The sequence below is a fragment of the Leucopleurus acutus genome, assembly GCF_964270905.1.
Source record: "Leucopleurus acutus genome assembly, chromosome: 14".
Classification (NCBI taxonomy): Eukaryota; Metazoa; Chordata; class Mammalia; order Artiodactyla; family Delphinidae; genus Leucopleurus; species Leucopleurus acutus.
Window position 1 is genome coordinate 38,509,487 of NC_139156.1, and position 13,506 is coordinate 38,522,992.

General features: G+C 41.3%; 1 protein-coding gene across 12 annotated transcripts in view; it reads left to right on the top strand.

Moving 5' to 3' along the window:
• SGMS1 (sphingomyelin synthase 1) overlaps positions 1 to 13,506 on the top strand; it is a 289,370-nt gene that overhangs the window by 211,502 nt on the left and 64,362 nt on the right. The window contains exons 1-2 of one of the 12 annotated variants that reach the window (XM_082854347.1): positions 5,639 to 6,171; positions 11,470 to 11,588. The exons of 10 other annotated variants lie outside the window; for them this stretch is intronic. The gene's annotated coding sequence lies outside the window, so the exon portion shown is untranslated. Of the gene's footprint in view, positions 1 to 5,638; positions 6,172 to 11,469; positions 11,589 to 13,506 lie in introns of those variants that run through there. One more of the 12 variants, XM_082854354.1, reaches the window with a different exon arrangement.

A 13,506-nucleotide genomic window follows, 5' to 3' on the forward strand; every position in this document is an offset into this window, starting at 1 on the left:
AGGCAGTTGATTCCATTAAGGTGAATTTACTGAAATAAGGCCCTTATAATAGGAAAATGGATTTATTTTTGAGAAAGCTAATGCTAAGCTTTGACTTCTGCAACTATTCAGTAACATTCAGTGCAAAAATAATTGGACATCAGAACATTAGAGAACCAGCCATTGTTATTTTGAATGATCATGGTGCTTATTAAGCCTTCGTTTCAATGCAGACTGCTGAAATAATTGATGATGTCATTAATTAGTTTCAACCAGATAAATTTTTGGTAGTTTGGTAATGGCACCTTTCTAAATAGGATGTCAAAATGAAAGATAAATGGAGATGTTTAAAAATGCCTAGCTGTGTCAAAGGAAAGCTCGCAAATGATTTCTTAGGCACAATAGTTTTGTACCACTTCAGTCCACCTTGCATCCTTAGCTTTAGCTTATAAATCAACTTGACTAAATAAGGCGGACAGAAATTCATTTGTGACTTTGTCTTTGACATCTTATACAGGAGGATAAATGAATAAGACGAATGGAATCTACTTTGAAGAATGAGTTTCTAAAAGCAGGAGTGTCTGTCATTAGTTCCACTCAGTGAGGGCGGGTCTGCAGGTGAGACCTTGGTGCCTTGTCGAAAGGCTCCAAGCCGGCCCCGGAGAAACTAAGCAAATGAAAAATAAAATGCTAATATCAACAGTGACCGTTGTTAAAAAAACAAAAAAAAACTTCAAGAAAATACAGGACCTTTTGTGGGGTATTTTTGATTAGGTGGTATAAGTTTTCAGTGGTGTGTAGACTTTTCGGAGGAATGCTTTGCAGGTGAAATGAAAAGTGTGAACCACTTGAGAATAAAACTAGGAGGCTTTACAGTGAGTGGGAAAGCAGAGGCTTTGGAAATGGAAGTTTCCACATTTGGTTCTCATGCCGTGAGTGGCAGCTCACGGGTGTCCCCGAATAAGGAATACATGCTCTCCCAGCCCCAGTTGTTTTAATTTGTAAAAGCGGAGATTAAAATGCCTACTTCGAAGAGTTTTGAGAGAAGTAGATGAATTTGGTAGATAATAATCACTCGACGAATATGTGTCCTGCCTTTGAGGAGGTTTCTGGTATTGTGCAGATGGAGAGGGCAGCTGTTGATAAAGATCTCCGGCGCCGCTGATGTTGAAAGTACCTCTTACGCCATCAGGTGTGGGAAATGGGGCTAGTTTAGAACTTGCTGTTTTTCAGGAAGGCAGAGAGGTGTGCTCTTAGAATGTGACAATTAATGATTTTTCCCACTGCTGGCTCAAGTGTCACATAATTCACCCTGGTTTATGTTGTATGTCTCGAGATGTGGTCACAAGTCCCACTGAGGTCAGTTATAGGCATAAGTATCTATATTGGAGCGTTTGTGTTTCTGGAGTCCTCTGCCGTTGGTCTGGTCACACACACTAATTATCGCCACCGGGAGACAGTGAAGTTCCCTTGACGGTGGCTGCATTATGAATTGGTCACCACACACTGAGCCAGAGCACTTGGGAGCTTCCTGTCCAGGTACCCTCTGGCCTCGGTGTAGCTCACAGGGAGGTTGGTTACATCATTATTGGTCATAAGACAGGCTCTGATGACTGTCCAGACTTTGATCAGTGCCTGATGCATCCTGCTCCCATATTCACATTGAACATACTTGAGGCAATGGAACAAAAGGTCAGTGCATGTGATTTTTTTTTTTTTTTTTTTTTTTTGCAGTACGCGGGCCTCTCACTGTTGTGGCCTCTCCCGTTGCGGAGCACAGGCTCCGGACGCGCAGGCTCAGCGGCCATGGCTCACGGGCCCAGCCGCTCTGCGGCATGTGGGATCTTCCTGGACCGGGGCACGAACCAATGTCCCCTGCATCGGCAGGCAGGCGGACTCTCCACCACTGCGCCACCAGGGAAGCCCTAGATAGATCTTCTGAAATGCAAACATCCTAGGGAAAAGAAACACCATTGTAGTGTAAGTTGACCTTAGCCTTACTTTGCTCAGCTCCTAGCTGAGCATACTAGGACTTGAGATAAAGGTGGTTGTAAATGCAAAGGAGAGAGAAGAGGCAGTGTTTAACCTGGGCCACCAGGCAGGCAGCCCTGGGAGCCTCCTTTGCAGAGCCTAGGGAAGTGCAGACTCCAGAGAACATGACCGCTGAAAGGGGGGTGAGATTTCATCAAGGCAAACTGTCTCCCTTTCATTTTTGTTCAAGTTCTTTATCAAGGGAAGAAGAAAATAGAGAGGGAGAGTCCAGACCTTGGTTTTAGTTCCTTAGAGAAAGCTTTGTCAAATACAATTAGGACCCCCTAGTTGGATGATTAATCATTTGAGAGTGGAAATAATGAAAAATGACACATGCCCACCATAAACATTTTATTAAACTTAGAAATATCAACACTCAGAATCGGTTAGTCTTTCATTTAGTGTCAGGAGTGTTTCTTTGGATATGGGTTCTCTGTTTTGTGTTCCATAATTGTCTTTCCCTCACAAGTCATAGTCACGACACACCATCGGTGATGTCCAGTCTTTATTTCTTTAAATCCAGAACATCAAAACTTTCCAAGCAGCTCAGTACTGAATCCGTCTAGATATTGAGAAGTCACGTTTTCCCCTTAGAATATTAACATTATCTCGAATACACCAAATTTTTCAGCATTTTTAGCTATTTTCATTTGTCAAGTGTTTCTAAAGCATTCAGTTTAATAGAAACAACAGGTCACTTTTTTTCAGATTCGAATTTCATTTATTACTTAATATTTTGTTAAATTATGTAATAACAGAACCAAGTACAAGCTGCACAAACAAGTTGAGAGCAAATGTAACTTAAGTCTTGATAAGCATTGCACGTCGACCAGTGGGAACAGAGTTGTCAGGCTTGTCTTAGCTAATTCCAGTCAGTGACAGTGACTGGTTACTTAGCCATCCACATCCACGTGTGTTGTGAGGGAGGGGTTAATCTAGTCCCAGATTGGTGAAGGTATCCAGGGGACCCCACCAACCCGTTACTATGCTTTTTACTATGAATTGCATCTCGAGTTGTAAAAATTCAATATACTAATCATAACAGTAACCCATGAAGGCATTTTTTGGTATCTAATCACAAAAAAGTAGCCACGTGGCTAGAGAGAGCAGGGCATGGAGTTTGCCATCACTCAAGGTTTGCTGTCTCTCGATATCCCTGGATTCAAGGGATAAGCTCATGAGTTAGATATGAGCCGAAACTCCCAGCTCACTCAAGTGCTTCTGCCAGGCTCTTTCTGTTACGTAAAAGCTAAAAGGAGTCCGTGCAGATTACAGTATTATTCTATATATGATAATTAGTTCTCAAAGTATAACTAGTTCATGTAGTGATTTGTTAATTTGGTTCATTACTTGATTCACTTTTAAGAAGCAGTCATTAACTTCATTATTTTTACTTTTTAGTTAGGCAGAAAAAATTCATACCAATCATTACTTGCTAAACCATTTGGTGTTGAATGAAAAGCAAAAACCTAGAAAAAAAGCAACTTTGGCTCTAACAGCCTGAACGTTGGGGTCAAACTTGTCTTGCTTTCCTGCCCCCCAAATTAAATTAGCTATGACTTAAAGCAGAAGGTGTAGATAGCTATAAAAAACTTGGGTTTTTTTTTGCTGTTTCATGTTTATTTCGCATTACCTCAGATTTATTTTGATTTCCATTTCATAGTGCCTGATACCAGAATTTGTACAGACCTCTTGAAAGACCACGCCCTCCGAGAAAATTCACACTATTGAAAGTTATGGATAACTGAATGGCAAGAGGAGTTTCTTAGTGGATGTGGTTCTTGATCAAGTCTGGACAAATTCTGCCCTGTCGTGTGTCATAAACTATGGTACAGAACGCATCCGAAGTGCCAGGGGAAAACCAGCATTATGCCATCACCCGTATTACCATCCCTGACTCTTGTCTCTCTTGAAGAAGGAATTCACGTGGCTGGTGATGGACGTTTTGATTTGAGATCCACATAACAGACACTTAGACTCGTTAGATATAAGCACTGAATCTTTAGGTTCAGTCCAGTTTTAGATTTGGCTAAGGGATTCCTGGTGGGCACAGCAAAATGAGAAACATCATAAGATTCATATTATCCATAAGATAGGAACTGACCAGTTTTTAAGAAAAGCAAGCTTGTTTTAAACATTCAGAGAGGAACTTTCCTGGAGATCCAGTGGTTGAGACTCCACGCTTCCACTGCAGGGGGCACAGGGTTCCATCCCTGGTCAGGGAACTAGGATCCCACATGCTGCTCAGTGCAGCCAAAAAAAAAAAAAAAGTTTCAGAGAGGAAGGATGTGAGAATGGAATGTAAATAATTTCCCCCTTTAACCCAGAGGATTGGCTTACGTGGCAGTTTTCCCCCTGCTTTTATGTGTCCATGTAGAGAGAAGATATATGACTCAGGGGGCAAAGGTCAAGAGTCTGAACATCTGGGTAATGAGTACCTTGCTCTGGGAAGATGACTGAACACAGTGTCCCGAGGACATGTAAGATCAAAAGAATCTCCTTGTTTTGGGGGACCTTTATCAGCTCACCTGCAAGATCTTCGTAAGCTGTACTGTTCAGCCAGTGATTTTGTTATCTGTATCGTGGATGTCCATACTAATAAAAAACATTTTGCCCAGAGAATCTTTTTTCTTGTTGAGGGACAGATATCAGAAAAGGTCCACAGTCTCTGTAACTATCCCTAGTAATTAGTCTCAGAACTCAGTGCCTTTATCAAAGGGAATTTCTAGAACAGTATATTATTGCTTAACCCACCTCCTTATCTGCCATTCGTGGAGTTTCTCAGATATTTCCTGACTTTCTTGTCTGCCTCTGGATCAAAAAAATGAAATGTAGAGCAAGTGAGGAAATAGTTTAAGAAAAAAAAAAAAGGAAGAACAGAAAAAGAAATACAGAATAAAGCTTTAGTATGTATCTTCCCAATAAATGGGATGCGGTGTTTAGATTTTTATCATCCATCTAATGTAAGGTGTTCTTGCGTGTCACAGTTTGATCTTTCTGCCTCTTTTTTTTTTTCTCTCTCTCTTATTGTTGACCTGGTTTCTTTACGTAGAGAATCTGGAAATGTTTTCGTTCTTTGAGGAAAGAGCTATGCATGAAAGCCCCACTGCCTGTGGGGACTGTAGGGTGGGTAATATTTGGGTGTACTTTCAGGGTCAGGTCTTACCTTGCTCAGGGAATGTTGTATGTGTGGGTAGGTTATTAAAGACATGGTGGTTTCACAATGTATGTGTATATCAACTCATCGTATTGTACAGCTTAAAAAAATTAAAAAAAAATTAAGCAGTGGTAGCTCCAGTAGCTGTTGATGAATGCCTGAGGCTTGGTGGAAAGAACTTCTGTTTACTCTGAGTGCTGGCTCTCTGATTAGCAGTTGTGTGTTTCATCCCACGACCCAACATAGATTTTTTGATGTATTTATTTATTTTTTGTGGTACGCGGGCCTCTCACTGCTGTGGCCTCTCCCATTGAGGAGCACAGGCTCCAGACGCGCAGGCTCAGCGGCCATGGCTCACGGGCCCAGCCGCTTCGCAGCATGTGGGATCTTCCCGGACCAGGGCACGAACCCGTGTCCCCTGCATCAGCAGGCGGACTCTCAACCACTGCGCCACCAGGGAAGCCCTGATGTATTTATTTTATTTCTATTTATTTTTTCTGGGTGCCTTATGTTTTTTGTGTGTGTTCGTGTGTAATTTTCAAAACAAAAATTGGGTTCATACCAAATTACGGCTTAAAAAACATTTTATAATGACAATTCTTGAAAATGTGGAGTGACTAGTAGCACGCTCTATATCCTTATCACCCAGCATTAACAACTATCGGCTTTCTCTGATTCTGATTCTACCTTTCCCTCTGCCCTACTTTGTTCAGGGTCAGGGGAGGGAGAGAGGGGCCCAAAGCAAATCTCGGCCATCATACCATTTCCTTCCCAATACTTTGTTCTCATGTTTGTTATTCAATTATTTACTTTTTGTCTGTTGACTTTTCTTTCTCTTGTTACTGAAACAACTCTTGGACTGTGCCCTGGTGGAGTTATAAAGGTAGACTCTTCTGGAAGCATTGTCCTCTGCATGGTGCTTGATGGGCTGGTCTTCAGGGATCCTGAGGAGGACAGCCCTGCTGGTGTGAAGTTCATGGTCCGGTTACTAATAGAACCCAGAGGTATGACTGCTGCCTCCTTAGCCTGTAGAGTCCGGTGTAAGGCTAGGCCTTCGTTGAGTGATGTTATGTTTAGAAGAAGTAGACCCAAATCTAAGTCATAATGATTTGTATTATTTATTAAACTCATGCAGAAACCATAGCTTTGGATAAAACTGTCTAAAGGATTGTGTCTAGATCCTTTTTTGTTTCTGTAGCTACCTAGACAGGAAACTGTTGATATTACAATTTAATCAGTTATAAATTTGCCATCCTTTGGGTAATATAGTAATCTGTGCAGCATTTCATGGTTTTGAAAGGTTTGTCATATTCGAGTCCAACAATAGCATTGTGAGGAAGGAAAGATATTATATTTCTGCCCAGTTAACTCAAAAGAGAAGCTGAAAGATGGGAGGGGGTAGTCATTGACTTGACTTTAGGTCTTATGTCTCCTAGTCTAGAAGTCTTTCTGCTTTGGATGGTTTTTGAGTTGCTTTAGAATGTGTTGTAAAATTGGAACTTGCCTTTTCCTTTATACTTGAACATTTTTGTATCAAATGTTTGAAATTCACGCCACCTCGTATAAGGTCTTGGAGATGCTTGGGGAAGACTGTCCTCTTATTGGGTCTTATTCCAAGGCGGGGCCAGGACAGCAAGCACAGCGCTTTTGGAGCTGATTCCTAACACCACGGTCTCTCCCCCATGGCATTGGTTTTCACCTCTCTCCAGTGCTGTCCCAGACCCAGACCCAGACCATGACCATCACCATCTTTGCCTTCATGCACTGGTTACTTTTGTGACAGAGTGGAATTAATTTGATCCTAAAAGCTCTGAGATTTCTCCTGGGGACTAGAGATATGTGATCCAATAGAGAAATTGTTTGGACATTCATTCACCCCTGTAGGAATTTGTACAGGCATCAAATTTCCCAGTTCCTCTTAAAACATCTAGACATGGACATTCTGTTGGCTTAAATTCCCTGAGGGAATAGAGTGATTCTTCAGAGCTGATGCTTCAGGAAATTTTTATAGTAGCAGTCTAAAAATGTGTATACTTGTTTCTCCCAGAGATACTTTCTTTTCTTTCACCAGTTAAAATTGGTTTCCTGCTGAAGTGTCTTGTCTGCTGCAGGTGTCTTTTGTAAAACAGGATTTATGCATTTGATTTATGGACATTACATATATATAAAGTATCAAGTGTTCTGAGTAAGAATTGAACATAATTTCAGCGCAGATATTTTAACCGATGTTTATTGTTCAAGGAATTCTTTGTGTAAAATAGGATAATCTAATTTTAATATGAAGTTGCTTTGAAAAAATTAAGGGAAAGCCAAGCCAGCTAAAATCAGGGGGATGTGTATCATGGAAGATGTTAAACAACAGGCAGTACTGTTTTCAAACTTTTTTTGTTTGTTTGTTTGTTTAACATCTTTATTGGAGTATAATTGCTTTACAGTGGTGTGTTAGTTTCTGCTGTATAACAAAGTGAATCAGCTATATGTATACATATATCCCCATATCCTCTCCCTCCCACTCTCCCTGTCCTATCCCTCTAGGCGGTCACAAAGCACTGAGCTGATCTCCCCGTATGATGCAGCTGCTTCCCACTAGCTATCTATTTTACATTTGGTAGTGTATATATGTCAGTGCCACTCTCTCACTTCATCCCAGCTTCCCCTTCCCCCTCCCTGTGTCCTCAAGTCTGTTCTCTACGTCTGTGTCTTTATTCCTGTCCTGCCCCTAGGTTCAGCAGACCTTTTTTTTTTTTTTAGATTCCATATATATGTGTTAGCATACGGTATTTGTTTTTCTCTTTCTGACTTCCTTCATTCTGTATGACACACTCTAGGTCCATCCACCTCACTGCAAATATCAAACATTGTTAATCAAAATAGTTGGTTAGGGCTTCCCTGGTGGCGCAGTGGTTGAGAGTCCACCTGCCGATGCAAGGGTCATGGGTTCGTGCCCCGGTCCGGGAAGATCCCACATGCCGCGGAGAGGCTGGGCCCGTGAGTCATGGCCACTGAGCTTGCGCGTCCAGAGCCTGTGCTCTGCAATGGGAGAGGCCACAGCAGTGAGAGGCCCGAGTACCGCAAAAAAAAAAAAAAAAGTCGGTTAACCACATGTTGTCATACCAAGGTTCTGGTCTTATCAAATAAATAAAAGACACAGATCTGCAATGAGTGCATTAACCAATATGCAAATGGTGCAGCCAAAATAATTACTGAAGTGCTTAGAAACAGTTTCGTTTATAAAAACAAAAAGCTTCATACAAAGTCTAATGAGATACAGGGCTTGTTAGAGGTTTTATGTTTTGTGGGCATAGCTGGACTAAGCAGTTCTGCAAATGGGCGTGGGCTTCCAGACCCAGGCAGCTATGGGAGGGCTTTTGTTTCGGGGAGCCGGTAGTAGCTGTGTGCATGTTGGGTGGAGGTGGGGAGAAAGACACACAGAAAGACTTCAGTCAAATCTTAGGCTCTCACTGAGAAACTGCTCTCACAGCCTGGTCTCAGCTTTGCTAGCCTTTGCCGTGTGATCTTGGGTAAAGCACTTGCTTTGATGACCCCAGTTTGTTTAGAATTTGAAGATTCAGCTAGAATCTAATTTTACAGTTGGGGTGCTTGAATTCCCCCGTATGTGAGGTAGTAGGTCAAGAGGTGTGAAGTAACATGATAAACACATATTTCTTAAGATTTGGGCAAAGAAAGTGGTTTTTGTATGAATATAACCATTATTATAGAGAATACAAAAATACAAAATTTACATGTAATTTTAAGGTCAACTAAACATAAAAAATTGTCCTTCTTAAAAAGTCTGTGCATCCAGACTTTTGAGTGGCTATGTTTATCCTCTCTCTGCCCACAGGAGTCTTGGGAGAAAATGTTCAGAATGGTGGTTGATATCTTTGCCAGTTGCTAGGTGCAATCTAAAATCTTCTTTCACTCTTAATTTATATTTACTGTTCCTCTTGTAAGAGCCAATCATGGTCACTTTCCTTGTCAGTAATTAAGTGTTTTTGTTCTTTTGTCCTTGTAAGCTGGTAGGTGACTTAGAACAGGGTGTGTCCTGTGAGCAGAGTAATTCCTATTAAATTGGAAGAGATAGTCTCATTTGTTTCATTCATTCTGCAAGATCCATGGAGTGCCAACTCTATGCTAGGCACTGTTTTGGGCTTTTAATAAATGCATTTTCTCTGTTTCAGTATTTAACTCTGCCTCTCACTGTTGTGGTCTCTCCCGTTGTGGAGCACAGGCTCCGGATGCGCAGGCTCAGCGGCCATGGCTCACGGGCCCATCTGCTCTGCGACATGTGGGATCTTCCCGGACAGGGGCACGAACCCGTGTCCCCTGCATCGGCAGGTGGACTCTCAACCACTGCGCCACCAGGGAAGCCCTCTGTTAATATTTTGAGTAGATAGTATATTCACATGGTTTCATGTTCAAATGGTAAGAAAGGATGTACAGTGACAAGTATACTTCTCATCCTTGCCACCCAGGGCCATTCCCTGGAGTAGTTCATATTGACTATTTTGAAGCTTTCAAGTCATATTTTATGTGTATATTGGCAAATTTGTATATATCTCCTTCCTTCCCTCTCTTTTAGACCCATGGTATTATACAATACATGTGAATCTGCTCCCTTGCTTTTTTCATTTAACAATTATATTTGCATTTTTTTAAAGTCCTGAAGCATGTACATCAGACTGTTAGCACTAGTTATCTCTAAAGGATGGAGTTGAGGAAGCTTGCTTTCCCTCCCTCCCTCCCTCCCTCTCTTCCTTCCTTCCAGTCTAACTTGAATGTACTTCTCTATCGTTTGAATCGTTTATAAGGAGAATATATTGTTTTTGTAGTAAGGGGGAAAGTCCTTTTTGAAGAAAGAAAGAAATACCTTTGCCTAAGTGTTGAGGAAAGTGAAACTGTATGGAACGTCCTTCTCTAGGAAATTTATCCCCTGATGTGACCCACTGCTTTGTAGACGTGATTTGTGTTCAGGAATTGTCTGCGTGGTACATGCAGATGGCGCCCTGGAGCGTGAGAGGCACTCCAGGAAGGAGGACCGTGTCCGCAGCTCAGGCTCCACACAAGCCCTGATGTTGTCTCTTAGCTATTGGAGCCAGGCTGGGCAGTGGACATGTTAGCCTGGGCAGAGGGTGGAGGAGGTGGGAGAGCCTTGTGTTGTTTAGGGGCCTCCCCAGTGGTGGGGCGTTTGACCCAGAAGGATGCTCCTGAAACCGCTCGGAAAGAAGAGAGACGAATTTGTCGGTAACAGGGCTTGTGGTAACAGTGCACCTCCTTTTAAGGAACTGAAAACATGTTCCAGAGTCTTCTCTCAGCTTTACCCTCATGGTTTGAAGGGAGGGACGGCTTCCCACTAGGAGGCGTACTGCTCAGTAGTGGAGCACACAGACGTTGGAGCCCAGTGTCGGAGCCCTGCTCCAGTGTGCGACCTTGAGTGTCTCACCTCACTTCGGGGGCCTAGGTCCTCACCTGTCAATAGGGATTCTTCATCCTTTTCGTAGGATTGCTTTGATTTCAATGAGCTTATAGTGTAAAAAGTTTAGGTCCTGGTAAACTCCCAGTAATGTGAGCTAGGAGGCAAAGCAGGAGGGTGAGAATGCAAGTAAGTAATGGACCTTCCCTCTCACACGTGGGCCAGAAGTGTGCTGAGAAGAGACCCTGGACTCTTGATCCCGCTTAGTTCTCTGCTTAAACCGCCCTCTGAAAATTCAGTGCTCTTCAAAGCCATTTATAGATCACTTGAGCCAGTGGTCCTCATCCTGGCCTGGGAGCCAGAGCATCAGTATCCATCTGGCAGATTGGTTTTTTCAGAGAACTACACATGCATGTTATTTCACCTCTGTGGCGTACAGGTTCCCACTCTGGCACAGAGAGAGCTTGGCAGGTGGCTGTTAACTTCCTGGTCTCTAAGGTACAGGTGCTGTAGAGCTTGGCTGGTAATAATAGTATCCTATAGAAGACTGTTGTATCACATTATTGATTTTCTAGTTATCAATACTTCAACACTTAATGATCCTCTAATGCCTTTGTAATCAACATCTAAGCTCTATGGAGTAACCCAGTACATACTTATTACTCTCTCATGTCTATGAATAATAATGTGGTTTTCCAAAGCTGAGGTTAAATCCACAAAGGCCGTGGTGCAGTAGTTTTATGATCCTTCATATGGTCTGATGGAGAAGTATTTAAAATCCAGATCCCCCCAGGATTAATTTTACATTTATTTTTGGTTTCTTTAGGGTTAGGCTTATATTTTAAAAGGAGGGATATATTTTAACTACCGTATGTTATGTGTGTCCTAGAATTGCCCTCCTAGCTGTCTACACCTGAGTATAACAGCAGAGGCAGCCATAGAAGAAAAAAGTTCGGTGTCCTATGTCACAGCCTAAAAATCCCTGCAAGAGAGCTCAGCAAGCAGAAGGTAATGATTTTACAAGAGAGAACAAATGAGGGAGAAGCCTCCAGGGCGTATAGCAGGGAATTGGTTCTTGCATCATGGGGTTAACGTGTCAGAAATCAAGCACAAATGCCTTCATGTTCTCTGGCTGTACTTGCAACGCCAGTTTTTGCAATGGAAAGATGAGATGGAGTAAGAGGGGTGTGCTGTTGGCTCTTCCATGCCTTCCCCCCTCATCTGACATCTTTCCAACCTACTCCCACAGTGCTCCAACCCACGTTTTCCCCCAGATCTCAGATTTCTTTATCTTAAGCCATAGTGATTATTTTGCAGAAAAAATAGTAACTTACTTAAAAAGTAATAATAGTGATTGATTTCATGGAATATGCATAAATTGCAGGCACTGAGTGCTTTACATATTTCATTTCATCTTCTTAACTTTATAACAGCTTCTTAACAGCTTTACAGGTAGTTTGTCTTTATTGGACACTGCGGGAACTGGGGAAGTTAAAAAACCTTGTCCATGGTCACATGGCAGGAACCAGTAAAATGGGCATTGGAACCCAAGTCTACCTAATTCCAAAACTTCTGTTCTTAGTTTGGATTTTACCGTAACAATAGCTGCCACTTGTTAAAGACAAGTTCCAGAACCACCACGTACACAAACAACTTTCTGAGGTTACCGACTTAAACAAGAGATCAGGTTAGCATTACACCCGATATGACATATAAACATCATGTACCCTTTGACATGATGTACTGAATAGGACACAACATCACTTCTGGGTGTTCCTGCCAAAAATGTATAACTTTAATCATGAAAACATCTGAGAAACCCAAACTGAGAGACATTCTACAGAATATTATTCTTCAGTAGTGTCAAGGTTGTAAAGGCAAGGAAAGATTGGGGAACAGCCATGTATTGGAGGAGATTAAGGAGACCCAATAACTAAAAGATTGTGGGAACGAAAGAAGACATCCAGGGAAAATTGGTAAAATTCAAATAAGATCTGTTTTTAAGTTAATAATATCATAACATTGTTAATTTCCTGACTTTGATAACTGCGCTATGGTTATCTAAGTTGTTAACACAGGAGAAATGGGGTGAAGGGTATACCTCAGTTTTCTGTTCTGTTATTGCAACTTTTATGTAAATCTAAAATTATATCAAAAGAAAAAGAAAAAATGTTTTAAGCCAGCGGAGATCGATATTAATTCTCATTTTAGAGATGAGGCAACAAGAGGTTCAGATGTTAGGTAACTCACCTAAGATCATACAAATGGTAGTTATTATTAGTGAAGGAAGGAGGAAGAATTTGACCCAGTCTAAGAGATTCCAAAGCTCATTTTAACCACTATGCCGTATGGCTGCCTCATGTTTAAATACGTGTGTTCAAGACATTAGCCCTGAGCCAAACTCCATCCCCATTAGACACTCCTTATACTGGGAGAAGAAAAAAAAAAAGAAGAATAACAACTTTGTGCCTGTTGAAAAAAAGCAATGTATGTATTTCATTACTATTATAAAATTATATGATATATTGATATATGTTTTGTTTATAGAGAGAGCAATATTAATAGAGAATTTTATATTTAAGGCAATTTAAAAATCACATGATGCAGCCAAGTCAAAGTTATATAAATTTTTACCAACAAAAATGAACTATTCATTATAAAGCTGTTCTGATCTTTTTCAAATAATTTCTACATCCTGCATCTCCAAATTATAAATACCATGTTTCTGTCTCTTCTTGCTGCCCAGCTCTCTCAAACTTTTCTCTATAAATACCGTTGGCACAAGTGAAGCTTATACTGTTTAATGCAAAAGATACAAGAAGAAAACCATCTTTTTGTCTTACTGGAAATTGATATTTGGAAAAATGAGGAGATTGTTTTAAAAGTTCAGGCCAAAGAGGAGAATGCAAAAAAAAAAAAATTGTCT